At 45.6% G+C, this 16,537-nt stretch overlaps 1 protein-coding gene across 3 annotated transcripts in view; it reads right to left on the bottom strand.

The window, feature by feature from the left end:
• The window catches only part of RIMS2 (regulating synaptic membrane exocytosis 2), a 6,281,053-nt gene that overhangs the window by 4,703,696 nt on the left and 1,560,820 nt on the right, over positions 1-16,537 (bottom strand). The window lies entirely within an intron of this gene.

The raw sequence follows: 16,537 nt of genomic DNA, 5'->3' as shown, positions 1-16,537 counted from the left end.
TCTGGTTCTTTTGTCAGGGGGGGGTTGAGAACCCCTGATGAGAGATATCAAATCCTCAGCCATTTTAAGCATCTGCTTTTTAGGCATGGGGCCTTGAGAGGTGGTCTGAGGACCCTGTTTTTTAGTTTTTATGGCAGCTTTAGATTTAGTGAAAAATTTAATAGAGAAGGTGGAAGGCCTGAAGACGCCTTCAGAAATGGCAGGCCTCACTAAATTTTCAGTTTCCCCGCCAAGAGTGGCGTCAGTGTCTGCAGTGGGAATGGAGACCGAGGAGCTTGTGACCTCGGGTACTGAAGTCACCGGTAAAATAGTTTCATCGGTAGTCAGGGGCTGCGTAGGCGCCTCGCTGAGAACCAGAGAACCAGTAGTCTGTCTAAGCGTGGTCTCAGTACTCGGTGCAGGCCTCGGATGTCGGTCCTTGTCTTTGCGTCTTTTGCTTAAAACTGGTGTCGGTGTATCCGACGACATGATATAATTACATTTTTTGCCAAAATAATGAAGGGCGAACTCCACCCGGCACTTAATAGTGCGCTTGTTGAACCTAGCACAAAAACGGCAGGCCGAGACGTCGTGGCCTGGCCCTAAGCAAGGTATACAGAAAGAGTGGAAATCCTTATGCGGTATTTGCTTCCCCACAAGAAATGCAATTATTAACTTTGTCTGACATCAGTCTGAGGCAAGAAAAGTGTCCCGAATGGGGTACTTAGCTTTAAAGAAGACTTCGGCTGAAATACTTTCGTAAATCTCAGGAGCTGGCCGACCAGCACTTGCGAACTGCTTCTGCTTCGGGCACCGCGCGGCAAGAAAGACTGAAGAAAATGGCGTTGGCTGCCTCTTTTATACCCCTGCCGCACTGACGTCAGGGAAGAAGCGACGACAACTGACGCCGGACCTAGACTTTGGAATTCGGCCGACCGAGGACCCGCCTGACGGCAGGATAACCCATCTATAATGACTGCAGCAGTATGCACGATAAACATCATGTATTCACCTTCATTATGAAGCTAGGAAAGAAAACACACACATTAATGGCTTGGTTAATATTCACCTCCAAGGCTACTTTAGGTAAAAAAAAATGTACTGGTCCATAAGGTAACTATCTTTGTGGATGATCAAATACTGGGATTTGGAAGACAGAGCCTGGAGCTCAGATACTCACCTCGCAGATGTAATAGCCACTAGAAAAGCAGTTTTCTAAGACAAAAATTTTAAGTCAGATCTACCTGATGGTTCAAAAGGACTAAGTCAATCGCTGCAGCACAAAGTACAGTTGTGTACACTTACCATAAATATAGATGTTCGAGTGTATTCACTGTTGCAGTCATCACATTTGGGTTATCTGCCTGCAGGTAGCCCTCAGCCGGCCTGAACACCAGAGTCTTTGGATTTCTGTCGGATGCTGTCGCTTCTTCCTTGACGTCAGGGGTATAAAACATGCAGCCGATGCCATTACATCAGTTTTTCTTGCCCCAGATGTCAGGTGCCCCCCCATAGGAAGCTATTATATGGTATGGTATGGTACACCCCCAGCAAAAAGCAAATACACAAGATATAATATATACCAAACAAGAAGGAAAGGTAGAAGCAAGAGAAGTCAAGGGGCTGGAGGGAGGGTAACCAGGACTGCAACAGTGAATACACTCGAACATCTACATTTATGGTAAGTGTACACAACTGTACTATGTTCTTTGCATTTCACTGTTGCAAGTCATCACATTTGGGTAGATTCCCAAAGCTAAGGAAGGGAGGAGGAAGTTAAAGAGCATTAGGGCCAGCTATTAATCTCTGCAAGACTGCAGTGGCAAATCCAGCTCTGGATTTAGAAAAGATAGGCAAGTTGTAATGCTTGGTGAAGGTATGTACAGAGCTCCAGGTAGCAGCTTCTAGGATGACCCTCTCAGAAATGCCACAGAGGTAGATGCAGCCCTGGTGGAATGTGATCTTATCCCCTGTGGGGTAAGTTTTCCATGGTGCTTGTAGCAGAAATGGATGCAATGGGCTATCCATTTGGAAATGGTTTGCTTTGAAATAGCCTTCCCCCTGCCCCTGCAGCAAAGCTAACTAGCAGCTGTTCAGATTTTCTGATGGGCTTAGTCCTGTCCAAATAGAATCTAAGTAGTCTGTGCACATCCAGAGAGTGCAGTATTTGTTCCCCTTTGTTTTGTGGATTAGGGAAAAAAGTAGGCAAATGAATGGACTGATTTAGGGCCACAGAAGACACCACCTTGGGCATAAAGGAAGGATTAGTCCTGAGGGAAACCCTGTCCGCATGGAAGATAATGAAGGGTTCCACTGCCATGAGGGCCTGTAATTCAGACACTCTTCTAACTGAAGTAATGGCTAGAAGGAAGGCTGCTTTCCAAGAAAGGAATTTCAACTCTGCTGTAGCAGCAGGTTCAAAGAGGGGGGACAGTGAGCTTTTCCAATACAAAGTTAAGGTCCCAGGCTGGAGTGGAAGCTCTCCTGGGGGGTCTTAAATTGTTTTGCTCCTCTAAGAAATTGCTTTAGCAAGGGGTGAAACAAGAGGGATGGGTCAGTATTATAATGTGCTGAAATGGCAGAAGCATGAATTTTAATTGACGAGAAGGAAAGGCCCTTGTGGAGCATTTCTGTTAAGTACTGTAGAATATGAGGTAAGCTGGGCACCGCTGTGCCCATCCCCTGAGCTAGGCTCCAGGAACAGTATCTTTTCCACTTTTCAGCATAGGATTTTCTAGTACTAGGCCTCCTTGCCTCCAGAATAACATCCAGTACCTGCTTACTGAGGGATGCTAGGGGAGAGCTCAAAGAATTAGCCTGGCTGCAAGATTCAGGGTTTGAAGCTGAGGGTGCAGAATCTTGTCCGCCTGCTGGGATAGCATGGAAGGGGTCTGCGGCAGGTGCCATGGTTGTAGCAGTGTCATACTGCGCAAGAGAGGGTACTAGTGCTGGTGTGGCCAGTCTGATGCAATCAGTATTGTCTTTGGCTTGTCCTGTTTGATCTTTAGTAGGACCTTCGAGAGGAGAGGCTGAGGGGGAAAGGCATAAACTGAGAGCCTTTCCCAGTTGAAGGACAGGGCATCCACTTTCCAAGCTTGGCTGTGGGGAGTTCGTGTGCAGAATTTGTGCAACTTATAGTTTTGAGGGGAGGCAAACAGGTCTACCTCTGGTGTCCCCCATTTGTTCTTCAAGAGGTTGAATATTTTGGGTTCTAGTTTTCATTTGTGTGGTCCATGAGATTTCTGCTTAGGTCGTCTGCCAGTGAACTCAGTTTGCCTGGCAGGAATTGGGCTTGCAGGTGTACTTGGTAGCTCAAGGCTGTGTTCCACAGAGTCATGGCTAGTCTGCAGAGAGGGTACGAGTGGGTTCCCCCCTGCTTGTTTATGTACCACATAACTGTGGTGTTGTCTGTCTTTACCAATAGTTGTCCTGGAAGAATACGATCTTTGAAGGCTGTCAGAGCATTCTGTACAGCTAACATTTATTTTTGATTGATATGCAGGTGCATCTGTCTTGGGTTCCATCTGCCCTGAATGCACTGCCCTGCCAAGTGAGCCCCCCATGCATAGTCTGATGCGTCTGTTGTTAGGGTTTGGATGGCAGGGGGTAGAGTGAAAGGGAGTCCCTTGTTGTGGTAGTAGGCCTCTGACCACCAAAGGAACTCTGTCTTCATACAAGGAATGATAGAAATCATTGTTTCCAGGTCCTAAGAATGTTGACACCATACGCTTTTTAGATACCAATGGAGTTTCCTCATATGCAGTCTTGCATATGGAATTAGTAAATTGCCACTGGCCATGAACCCCAGGGCATGCAGTATTTTCCTTGCAGACAGCTGGAGTTTTGTGGCCAATAGTTTGAAGTAGATTGTCAAATAAACTTGTTTCTCCGGAGTGAAGAATGCCATCTGGGAAGTTGTGTTCAAGCTTGTTCCCAGGAATACAATCTGTTGGCAGGGTACTAGGTGAGATTTCCTTTAGTTGATGGTGTACCCCAGAGAGGTTAGAAGTTTCTTTATGAATGCCAGGTGTTGTAATAGCAAGTCCTGGCTTTCTGCATGAATAAGAATCGTCCAAGTATGGGTAAATCTGAATATTTCTCTGCCTGCAAAATGCAATGGCTGGAGCTAGACACTTTGTGAATACCCTGGGCGCAGTAGATAAGCCAAAGGGAAGTGCAGAGAACTGATAGCGCATGGAGCCTGCCCTGAAGCATAGGTATTGCCTGAAAGATTCCCTTATTGGGACGTGGAGGTAAGCTACCTTTAAGTCTAGGGTTGCCAGCCAGGCATCCTTGGCTAGCATGGGAAGAAGCTGTTGCAGAGTTAGCATTTTGAATTTTGGAACTACCAGAAAGGTGTTGCAAATTTAGAGGTCCAGGATGGGACGTCAGTTGTCTTTTCTGGATACCAGAAAAAGTCTTGAATAAAAACCTTGCCCCCTTTGTTCTGCTGGGACAGGTTGAATAGCCCTGATAATTAGGAGAGAGAGAACCTGCTGTTGGGCCACCGCCCATTGGTTTGGGGGGAGGTCTGGCCAACCATTTGGGGTTGGTAGTGTGTGGAAGTGGAATCTGTATCCTTGGGAAACTATGTTCAAAACCCACTTGTCCTGGGTAATGAGTTCCCAGTTTTTTGCATGCAGGGCGAGCTTTCTTCCTAAGGGAGCAAGTAGTTGGGCAGGGCTTGGAAGGGTTAAGGTTAAGTCATTGTGCCATTTTTCTGTAGGGGGTTGGCTTACTACTCCCTGCTTTGGAAGTGGGAGCCCCCCACTGTTTAGGTTTGTGCGTAGCCTGAGACTGTAATCTAGGTGGTCTGCTGTTCCTGGGTTTGGACTGAGAAGACCTAGAAGGGACTGGAAAGGACCAGTTCTTGGAAGGCCAATGCCTACTGAATCTGGGAGGCTGCACTTGTATGAAATCTTTAACAGTTTGCATAGATTTAGCTTTTTCCTCCATCCTTTTGAGGACTTCTTCTGCTTTGTTGCCAAAAATGCGGTCTTGGTTTAAGGGAGCATCCAGTAATTTAGCTTTTACATGATAGTTCCTTAAGCCAAGCATGCCTTCTAATTACAGACCCAGTGACAGCAGCCACACCACACTGCAAAGTATGTTTACCAACTTGTTCTGCAGAATGCATTAAATCCTGTAATTCGTGTTCACTACAGTAAGGAATCAACATCATTTTCTGTTTAAGTAGCCCCATAACATGCTGCTGATACTTTAACATATGAAACTGGCAATTTAAAGCCCTAATGGCTAAAGTAGCAGAAGTGTATACCTTCTTACCCCATCTGTATAAGGCTCTGGAATCTCTATCAGAAGGGGTAGGATTTTTGGCAGCAGTAGCCTTAAAGCCTTTTTGTCCTTGGGAAATGGTCTCTGGATCCGCAGAAGGATTCTTGAAGAGGAACTTGTGAGAGTCAGGTACTCTGTAGTACCTGTCAGGTTTTCTGGGAGCTGGAGTTAAAGTGTCTGGGTTAAGGCTAGATTCCAAGAAAGCATCATCGACAATGTCCAGAACAGGAGGGATAGCTAAAGGCCTGTGTTGAGGTAGTAGTAAGAATTCCCTAAGTCTCTTTTTGGAATCCTGGCTTTCCCAGCGGAAATGCTCCCTAAGAGTGTGCAAGGTTTCACCGAAAGAAAAATCCTCTGGAGGGGAAGCAGAGGGAATAGAATCCTCATAAGTAGATAAGGGCAAATCCTGGTAATCAGAAGGAGCAGAATATCAGATTCCTGATCAGAAAGAAAATCAGTTCTAGGTCTCTTGGAGGGGGAAGGCCACCGCCCATTGGTTTGGGGGGAGGTCTGGCCAACCATTTGGGGTTGGTAGTGTGTGGAAGTGGAATCTGTATCCTTGGGAAACTATGTTCAAAACCCACTTGTCCTGGGTAATGAGTTCCCAGTTTTTTGCATGCAGGGCGAGCTTTCTTCCTAAGGGAGCAAGTAGTTGGGCAGGGCTTGGAAGGGTTAAGGTTAAGTCATTGTGCCATTTTTCTGTAGGGGGTTGGCTTACTACTCCCTGCTTTGGAAGTGGGAGCCCCCCACTGTTTAGGTTTGTGCGTAGCCTGAGACTGTAATCTAGGTGGTCTGCTGTTCCTGGGTTTGGACTGAGAAGACCTAGAAGGGACTGGAAAGGACCAGTTCTTGGAAGGCCAATGCCTACTGAATCTGGGAGGCTGCACTTGTATGAAATCTTTAACAGTTTGCATAGATTTAGCTTTTTCCTCCATCCTTTTGAGGACTTCTTCTGCTTTGTTGCCAAAAATGCGGTCTTGGTTTAAGGGAGCATCCAGTAATTTAGCTTTTACATGATAGTTCCTTAAGCCAAGCATGCCTTCTAATTACAGACCCAGTGACAGCAGCCACACCACACTGCAAAGTATGTTTACCAACTTGTTCTGCAGAATGCATTAAATCCTGTAATTCGTGTTCACTACAGTAAGGAATCAACATCATTTTCTGTTTAAGTAGCCCCATAACATGCTGCTGATACTTTAACATATGAAACTGGCAATTTAAAGCCCTAATGGCTAAAGTAGCAGAAGTGTATACCTTCTTACCCCATCTGTATAAGGCTCTGGAATCTCTATCAGAAGGGTAGGATTTTTGGCAGCAGTAGCCTTAAAGCCTTTTTGTCCTTGGGAAATGGTCTCTGGATCCGCAGAAGGATTCTTGAAGAGGAACTTGTGAGAGTCAGGTACTCTGTAGTACCTGTCAGGTTTTCTGGGAGCTGGAGTTAAAGTGTCTGGGTTAAGGCTAGATTCCAAGAAAGCATCATCGACAATGTCCAGAACAGGAGGGATAGCTAAAGGCCTGTGTTGAGGTAGTAGTAAGAATTCCCTAAGTCTCTTTTTGGAATCCTGGCTTTCCCAGCGGAAATGCTCCCTAAGAGTGTGCAAGGTTTCACCGAAAGAAAAATCCTCTGGAGGGGAAGCAGAGGGAATAGAATCCTCATAAGTAGATAAGGGCAAATCCTGGTAATCAGAAGGAGCAGAATATCAGATTCCTGATCAGAAAGAAAATCAGTTCTAGGTCTCTTAGAGGGGGAAGGCTGGCTTCCCCTAATTAAGGTAATAAGGTCTTCAGCCATTCTGAGCATTTGTTTTTTAGGCATATGGGCCTGAGTCTGTGGTTTGGTCGGTTTTCTAGGCGTGGTGCGAGTTTTTGGCCTGGATGAAAACTATGGCGTCAGTTTAATATGAATGTCTGTAGGCCTAAATACACCCTCAGAAGCCAGTGCCTGCACAGCGGCTCTGGACCCATCCAAGGTAGAGACATCCGAAGGTTCCATAGTCGAAGAAGCATCTCGCGACATACCGGACTCCAAATGGGTCTCAGTAGAAGCCTGCGAATCAGAAGTAGTGGGTATCAGGGGCTGGGAAAGCACCTCACTGAGTACCGGCAGGCTGGCGACTAGCTTAACAGAAGCATCGTCGGCAGTTTTGGACCTATGCGGTCTGTCTCTGTCTTTATCCTTACGTATTTTGGAATATCGGTAGTCGGATGGCTTGACAAAGCCATTTCGGAGTACACAGAATGAGTATGAAAGTAATTAGCTGCAAAAATAGCCCGACGATGAATAATTCGGGTGTTGAACAAGGCACAAAACCGACAAGGGGCGTCGTGGTCTGGGTCTAAACAAGGGATGCAGTAGGAATGAAAATCTCTGAGGTATTTGCTTTCTACAGATAAGACAATTGTTAACTTTTACTGATGTCGGTTAGAACAAGAAAAAGGATCCCCAACGGGGTACTTAGCTTTTTGAAGACTTTGGGTCTGAAACTCAAAAACGAAAATTTCAGGAGTCAGCCGACCGGCACTTGCGAACTGCTTCCGCTTTGGGCACCGCATGGCAAGAAAGACTGATGTAATGGCATCAGCTGCATGTTTTATACCCCTGACGACCTGGCGTCAAGGAAGAAGTGACAGCATCTGACGCAGAAATCCGAAGACTTTGGTATTCAGGCCAGCTGAGGGCTACCTGCAGGCAGATAACCCAAATGTGATGGACTGCAACAGTGAAACACAAACAACATCTGTTAAATCACAGGGTGATATAGAGTCCTTCACCATGGGCCTAAGCAAAAAGGTACCTTTAAGGAAAGCCTTGCACAGTTTTGATGAAGCTAAACAGGAAGAATTTTCACCAGAATGAAAATTAGATATTGCTGCCAACTGCACTTTGACAGTAGAGAAACTAGCCCTTTTTTTGAAAAACAGAAGCTGAAAACTTCAGGACAGCCAAAACAGATGCAGTGAAGGTGTCTAATTCCCTCTGCAGAACGCAAATAGAGAATCTCTTCCATTTACTCTTGTAGATCTTCCTGGTAGAGGCCTTTTAAGATGACAGTAATATCTGTCGGACTGCAGAGGAAAGTCTGGGCTGTCTAACCACTGGAGGAACTGGAGAAACCATGCAGTCAACGTTAGGCCTGCAATGCTCAGGTGATCCATCCCCGGTGGATGAGAAAGAAGATCTGGAAAAGGGTACAGTATCCAGAGTGGATATCAAAAGTGAGACCAAAAGAAAGGGAGCCACACCTGACGAGGCAAAAAGGAGGCACTGAGGATAACAGTGCTCTTTAACCGAAGTGCCTTCTGTGAGAATTTGGTAATTATAGGTATTGGAGACAAGCGTAAAGGAGACCAGAGGGCCAAACGTGGACTAGAGCATCTCTCAGTGACCCCCCCAATGCGGGATCAGGGCAAAGTACCTGCTACACTTGTTGTGGGGAGATTCAAACAGACTGCAGCAAGGTTGACCCCACTGATGGAAAATCCTCTCTACCACTAACTAATTGAGAGACCAGTAGTGAGGCATTAAAATGGACCTGTTGAGTTTGTCCGCTAGGACACTGGATTTCCCCAGGATGCGTGTTGCCACAAGAAAGTGGTCGGAGATCTCCTACCAACACACTCTCATTGCCTCTCAACATCAACAAAGGGGATAAGATCGGGTTACCCCTCTTCATTAATATAACAAACCACAGACATACTGTCAGTTTGAATCACAATCGTCCAGAGAGAAAGAGCATCCTGGAAAGCCTGCAGTGTTAGAAGGACCACTCTCATTTCTAAGACAATGCTGTGCAAATTGGTTTCTTCTGGGAACCACGTGCCTTGGAGCGCCCTTCCCATGAAATGCCCCCTCCCTCAAACACACACACACACACACACACACACACACACACACACACACACACACACACACACACAAAACAATTAAGAGGCGTCCATGGTTGCCATGGGTGAGGGCAGAAAAAAAACAGGGTGGCCTTGAGAAAGTTCATCTAACTGTCTGACTGGTGAAGACAAGGGATGGTGAAGAACTATCCAATGAATGACTAAAGTCCATTGAAGAATGCACATATAAAAGCAGGCCATAGGAACCAAGGGTATGGCCGCTGTCATCGACCTTAAAGTCTGAAGAATCAGTATGGCTGGAGGAGTAGGGTTTGAAATAACTTGTTCAACTTGATACCTGATGGCCCGTACTAGGCTATCTGACCAACTGTGTCCAAATAAGCTCCTATGAATTCCAGACTCTGAACGGGTTGAAAATGAGATTTGCAAGGTTGACTGAGATGCCTAGGGATTGACATAACTGGAGCAAGTAGTCCCTGGATTTCTCAAGGAAATACAAAGTTGGAGTGGTATGAAACCAGTCATCTAGGTATGGAAACACTCGGAATCCTGGCAGTCTCAAGCGAGCTGCTACCACTGACATACATTTGGTAAACACCCTGGGGGCTGTGGTGAGACCAAAGGGCAGGGCTCTGAAGTGATAATGACTGGCCCCCAGCCAAAAGCGCAAGTATCTTTGAGAGCATCTGTCCACCTTGATAAGCATCCTGAAGATAGGAGAACATCTAGCTGTCCATTCGCAGAAATGGCAGAATGGACTGAAACATGACTATTAGGAAATTTGAGTTCTTTATAAATTGATTCAGTTTGCTGAAGTCCAAAAAGTACAGTTGTGTACCTACCATAAATGTAGATGTTCGAGTGTATTCACTGTTGCAGTCATTACACTTGGGTTATCCTGCTGGCAGGCTACCCGCAGTCGGCCTGAATTCCAAAGTCCTGGTCCGGCGTCGGTTGCTGTCGCCTCTTCCCTGACGTCAGTGCACCAGGGGTATAAAAGATTCAGCCGACGCCATTTTCTTCAGTTTTTCTTGCCCCATATGTCAGGTGCCCCCAAAAGGGTAGGCTAAAGATTTTGCAAATAAAAATACATGCACTAACATAAGCATTACCTTCCTCTACAAGCAAATACACCACATAGGTTGTATAGAATAGAGAAGAACAGATAATTCCCAGCAATGAAAGGGGGATGGTGGGAGGGTAACCTGGACTGCAACAGTGAATACACTCGAACATCTACATTTATGTTAGGTACACAACTGTACTATGTTCATTGTGTTTCACTGTTGCAGTCATTACACTTGGGTTGAATCCCAAAGCTGAGGTAGGGCGGCTGGGTCTAAACAGAATTAGGAGTGGCTATAAGGCCCTGCAGAACTGCAGTGACAAAGCCTGCTCTGGATTTAGAGTAAAGAGGTAAGTGATAGTGCTTGGTAAAACTGTGCACTGAACTCGAAGTTGCAGCCTCCAAAATTTCCTTGGTTGGTACTCCTCTGAGAAAGGCTGCTGATGTGGCTGCTGCCCTGGTAGAATGTGGCCTAATATTCTTAGGCACTGATTTGCCATGCTGTGCACAGCAGAAACGAATGCAGTGTCCTATCCATTTTGAAATAGTCTGCTTTGAAATAGCCTTTCCTTGTGATCCTGCAGCGTATGCCACAAAAAGTTGCTCAGTTTTCCTGAAAGCTTTTGTTTTGTCCAAGTAGAAGTGTAGCTGTCTGTGTATGTCCAAAGAGTGCAGAAGTCTCTCCCCTTTATTCTGGGGATTTGGATAAAAGGTTGGTAAATGAATGGTTTGGTTAAGAGCCACACTGGATACTACCTTTGGCATAAATGTTGGGTTTGTCCTTAGAGAAACCCTGTCCATATGAAAAATGATAAAAGGTTCCACTGTCATTAATGCCTGTAACTCTGAGACTCTTCTTGCTGAAGTTATTGTTAGGAGCAGGGCAGTTTTCCATGATAAGAATTTTATCTCAGCTGTATTGGCTGGCTCAAAAGGAGGTAGTGTGAGTTTTTCCAAGACAAAGTTGAGGTCCCATGTTGGTATAGGTGCTCTCCTTGGGGGTCTTATGTTTTTTGCCCCTCTATGGTACTGTTTTAGCAGTGGATGAGAGAAAATAGGAGGTTCTGTATTGTAATGAGCTGAAATGGCAGAGGCATGGATCTTAATTGATGAGAAGGATAGGCCTTTGTCCAGCATCTCAGTTAGGTATTGTAAAATCTGAGGAATATTTGGAACAAGAGGTTCAAGTCCTTGTGCATGGTTCCAAGCACAGAATCTCTTCCATTTTTCTGCATAAGATTTCCTGGTGCTGGGCCTCCTGGCTTCCAAAATGACATCCATAACAGCTTTAGAGAGAGGTATGTTCTGAGTGGCTATATTATTCGCCATGCAGCTAGATTTAAGGTTTTGAGTTGGCTGTGCAGGATCGGATTGTTTTGTTGGGTCAGCAGATGAGGAATTTGAGGTAAAGTCCAGGCTGGCCCTTGAGACAAGCTCTTTAGGATTGGGTACCAGTGCTGGTGTGGCCAGTCTGGGGCAATCAGAATCATTTTTGGCTTCTCTTGTCTGACTTTCAGGAGTACCTTGGAGAGTAGAGGCAGTGGTGGATAGGCATAAACTGTTAGGGTTTTCCAGCTGAATGACAGAGCATCCACCTTCCATGCTTGAGAGTGATAAGTCCTTGTGCAGAATCTCTGTAGTTGGCAGTTGTGAGGGGAGGCAAATAGATCTATGTCTGGGCATCCCCATTTCTTTGTTATCATGCTGAAGACTTGTGGATCTAGTTTCCACTCATGAGGGTCCATGAGGTTTCTGCTTAGTTCGCCTGCCAGAGTATTTTTCTTTCCTGGCAGGAATTGTGCCTGCAGATGTACTTGATAGGCCAATGCTGTGTTCCACAAAGTCATGGCTTGCCTGCAGAGGGGGTAGGAATGTGTGCCCCCTTGTTTGTTTATGTACCACATGACTGTAGTATTGTCTGTCTTTAGTAATAGTTGTCCTGGATGTAGTAGGTCCTTGAAGGCTGTCAGGGCATTCTGTACAGCTAGCATCTCTTTTTGATTGATATGAAGATGGATTTAGTCCGTGGGCCACGTGTCCTGTATACATTTTCCCACCATGTGTGCTCCCCAGGCATAATCCGATGCATCTGTTGTTAGTGTCTGCCTGGCTGTGGGTAAAGTGAAAGGCTGTCCCTTGTTGTGGTGACAGGCCAGTGCCCACCATCAAAACTCTTGTTGCAGGCAGGGAATGAGAGTAATTATTCTTTCCAGGCTGTGGCAATGTTGAGTCCAAACACTTTTTAGATACCATTGTAGCTTCCTCATATGCAGTCTTGCATATGGAATTAGCAGGATGCAGGATGCCATGAAGCCCAAAGCCTACAGAATTTTTCTTGCAGGTAGCTGGGTTTTTGCTGCCATCATTTGAAAGTAATGAGTCAGTTGCCTTTGTTTGTCTGGCGTGAGATAAGCCATCTGGGCAGTTGTATTTAAGCTTGCACCCAGGAATATTATCTCTTGAGAGGGCACTAGTTTTGATTTCTTTTCGTTTACTGTGTACCCTAGGCAAATTAGTAATCTTTTTACAAACGCCATATGCTTTAGTAGAATGTCCTTGCTCTCTGCATGAATAAGGCAGTCGTCCAAGTAGGGATATATTTGAATTCCTTGTTGTCTGCAAAATGCAATTACTGGTGCCAAGCATTTTGTGAAGACCCTGGGCGCAGTAGATAAGCCAAAGGGCAGTGCAGAGAATTGGTAAAGCATTGAGCCAGCTATGAATCTGAGGCATCTTCTGCAAGATTGTCTGATTGGGATATGCAGGTATGCCTCTTTGAGGTCCAAAGTAACTAGCCAAGCCTTCTTGCCCAGCATGGGTAGAAGTTGCTGCAGTGTCAACATTTTGAATTTTGGAACGTCCAGGAAGGTATTTAGAGTAGACAGGTCCAGTATTGGTCTCCAAGCTTTGTCCTTTCTGGGTACCAAGAAAAGTCTTGAGTAAAATCCTTGTCCCTACTCTTGCTGTGGTACTTTTTGAATAGCCCTCATGTCCATGAGAGCAGAAATTGTTTTTGTGCCTCTGCCCATTGATTGTGTGGCAGGTCTGGCATACCTTTTGGCCTTGGTAGGGTGTGAAAGTGGAACCTGTAACCCTGGGAAAAAATATTCAGTACCCATTTGTCTTGGGTAAATTTGTGCCAATTTTGTGAGAAAAGTGCAAGTTTCCCCCCTAAGGGTGCCGCCAAAAGGTAAGTGCTTGGCATTGGTAGAGGGAAGTCATTGGGACTGTTTCCTATAGGGTCGTGATTTGTCTTCTCCGCCTTTGGGGGCAGAAGCACCCCATTGCTTAGGTCTGTATGTGCCTTGTGACTGAGATCTGCCTCTTGGGCGTCTGTATCTGCCTCTTTGTGGCCTGTCTGACAATCTTTTGAAGGCCAGTTCCTGCTAAATCTGGGTGGCTGAACCTGTAAGAAATCCTTTACTGTCTGCATTGATTTTGCTTTATCCTCCATTTTCTTTAACACCTCTTCTGCCTTAACACCAAACAAAGTATCATGCTGTAATGGAGCATCCAACAATTTTGCTTTAACATGATCAGGTAAACTTTGTTTCTTTAACCAAGCATGCCTTCGAATGACAGAACCTGTAACTGCGGCTCTACAAGAAGCCTCTAATGAATCAAAACCACATTGCACAGTATGCTTTCCCACTTGTTCAGCTGCATGCAATAAACCTTGCATTTCCTTATTTTCAGGACATTCTGAGCTTGTAAGCATTTTCTGTTTGAGCAAAGACATTAGATATTGTTGGTATTTAAGCATGTGAATCTGACAAGTTTAAAGCCCTTACAGCTAAAGAAGCAGAGGTGTAGACTTTTTTCCCCCATCTGTCCAGTGCTCTAGAATCCCTATCAGAGGGAACAGGATTTTTTGCAGTGGAAGTCTTGACCCCTTTGGGACCCTGAGAAATTGTTTCTAGGTCAGCAGCAGGGTTTTTATAAAGAAATTTATGAAAATCTGGGACCCTGTAGTACCTATCTGGCTTAACTGGTGCAGGGGGTAAAGAATCAGGAGACAAACTGGATTCAGAAAAAACATCATCAACAATATCTAGTACAGGGGAATAGCAAGGGGCCTGTGCTGAGGCAGTAAAAGAAAATCTCTGAGCCTTTTCTTGGATTCAGAATAATCCTGGCTCTCCCAATGGAAATGCTCCCTCATGGTGTGCAGGGTTTCCCCAAAAGAGCAATCCTCAGGAGGAGAGGCTGAAGGGATAGATTCTTCAGCATCAGAATCCTCATAGGGAGGAAGAGAATATCCCTGTTCTGAAGAGGAATCAGAGGAAATAAAAACCTGGTCAGAGGAATCATACTCAGTATCTTGCCTAGGCCTTTTATCAAGAGGGGGATGGGAACCCCTGATCAGAGTAATTAGGTCCTCGGCCATTTTAAGCATCTGTTTCTTTGGCATGGATGACTGTCCAGGTGAATGCTGTACTTGTTTCTTTGTCTTTATAGGTGTTTTAGACTTTGTCTTGGCTGCTGAAGTAGTTCTGATAGTAAGCTGTGTAGGTCTGAAAACACCTTCAGAAGCCGGTGCCTGCTCAGCGGCTCCGGAGCCATCTGAGGGAATAGTCTCCGTAGGCCCAAATATCTTGAGTTTCCAGAGGCCTAGTTGTCTCCACGTGGGAGTCAGAGGCGGCCTGTGGCAGCGGGTGTCAGGGGCTGCGAAAGCGCCTCACTGAGAACCGGTGAACCGGCGACTGGCCTAGAAGAGGCTTTGTCATCGGTTTTAGACCTCGGATGCCTGTCCTTTTCTTTGTCCTTGCGCTTTTTATGAATTCCGGTCATCGGTTGTTCCGACGGCATTATATAATTAAACCTCGGCCAAAGTAATATAAAGCAAAATCGAACAGACGCTTAATAATGCGTTGGTTGAATCTAGTGCAAAACCGACAACTAGCAACGTCGTGGTCGGGGCTTAGACAAGGAATACAGTAAGAGTGAAAATCCTTATGAGGTATTTGCTTCCCACAAGAAATACAATTGTTAACTTTTACTGACATCGGTCTGGAGCAAGAAAAAGTTTCCCCAATGGGGTACTTAGCTTTATTGAAGACTTTGGTTCTGAAATTCAATTTCGAAAATCTCAAGAGTCGGCCGACCGGCACTTGCGAACTGCTTTGGCTTCGGGCACCGCGCGGCAAGAAAGACTAAAGAAAATGGCATCAGCTGCATCTTTTATACGCCTGGCACACTGACGTCAGGGAAGAGGCGACAGCAACCGGCGCCGGACCAGGACTTTGGAATTCAGGCCGACTGCGGGTAGCCTGCCAGCAGGATAACCCAAGTGTAATGACTGCAACACTAAAACACGATGAACATCTGGTCTCAGGTCCTGTTTTCTTTGGTGCTAAAAAGAATCTTGAATAGGTTCTGAATCCTTTTTGGTCTGGTGGGACCTCCTAGATGACTTTTGTCTAGCAGTTTTTGAATTTCTAAAACTGGTGCCTCCTCTTAATGGGTGGACGTCGTTTACTTTTGTTTGGGGGAATATATGAAAATGTTAAGAAATAATCTCTATATGTGATTCTCCAAACCCACGTATCTTTTGTGACTGATGTCTAGGTGCCTGGGTGCAGAGACAACTCCCCCCCCCCCAACTGCCTCCAGAGATGGGCAGTCGGGCAACCTCTCAGGACCACTGAAAGGGTTTATTTGAAAGTGAATATTGGAAACCCTGGTTTTGCAGGCTTCCTTTGTCACAAGGATAGCATTTTCTATTAGAACTCCCCCCACTGCCTCTGGGGGGGGGGGGGGGAGACATCCCCTTGTGAGTCTCGGAAAGGATCCTGAAACTTACAGAACTAGATTTTCCTTCCTCCTTTTTGAAACCTGGAAAATGATCTCTGAGAGGTAGAAAAATGGATGCCCATGACAGACAAGGTCTTTCCATCCTGCTCATTCTGAGAAACCATTTCCTTGACACTGGGTCCAAACAAGGACACTCCATCAAAAGGAGCATTGATGAATGAACACTTGAAGGGCTCCATAAATTCACACACACACACAGAGGCATGTCTCCTTATGGCTATGCCTGAACCCACCACCCATGAGGAACCCTCAGCAGCATGCGAAATTAACCTCATGGAAGCATTAGAGATAGACAGACAGGTGCCCAGCTATGAAGAAAGCTTCTTGTGGTCCTCCACAGACATGGACTCAAAAAAGGATTTGAAAAGCTCTTTGGTCAAATCCCTATGCATCCTGGTGAAATGTGCAATGTGCAAACAGTTCAATGACTGTAAGGCAAAGGTTGCAGAGGCATAAATGTACTTTCCAAATCAGTTCAATGCCCTGAACTCTGTTAGGGGAATTTACAGAAGAGCTCTGCTCTGACAGCTATTT

The sequence above is a fragment of the Protopterus annectens genome, chromosome 3.part0, assembly GCF_019279795.1.
Source record: "Protopterus annectens isolate FY-2018-M chromosome 3.part0, PAN1.0, whole genome shotgun sequence".
Classification (NCBI taxonomy): Eukaryota; Metazoa; Chordata; order Ceratodontiformes; family Protopteridae; genus Protopterus; species Protopterus annectens.
The sequence above is the reverse complement of the archived record's forward strand: the minus strand, read 5'-3'. Positions and strand labels throughout refer to the sequence as shown.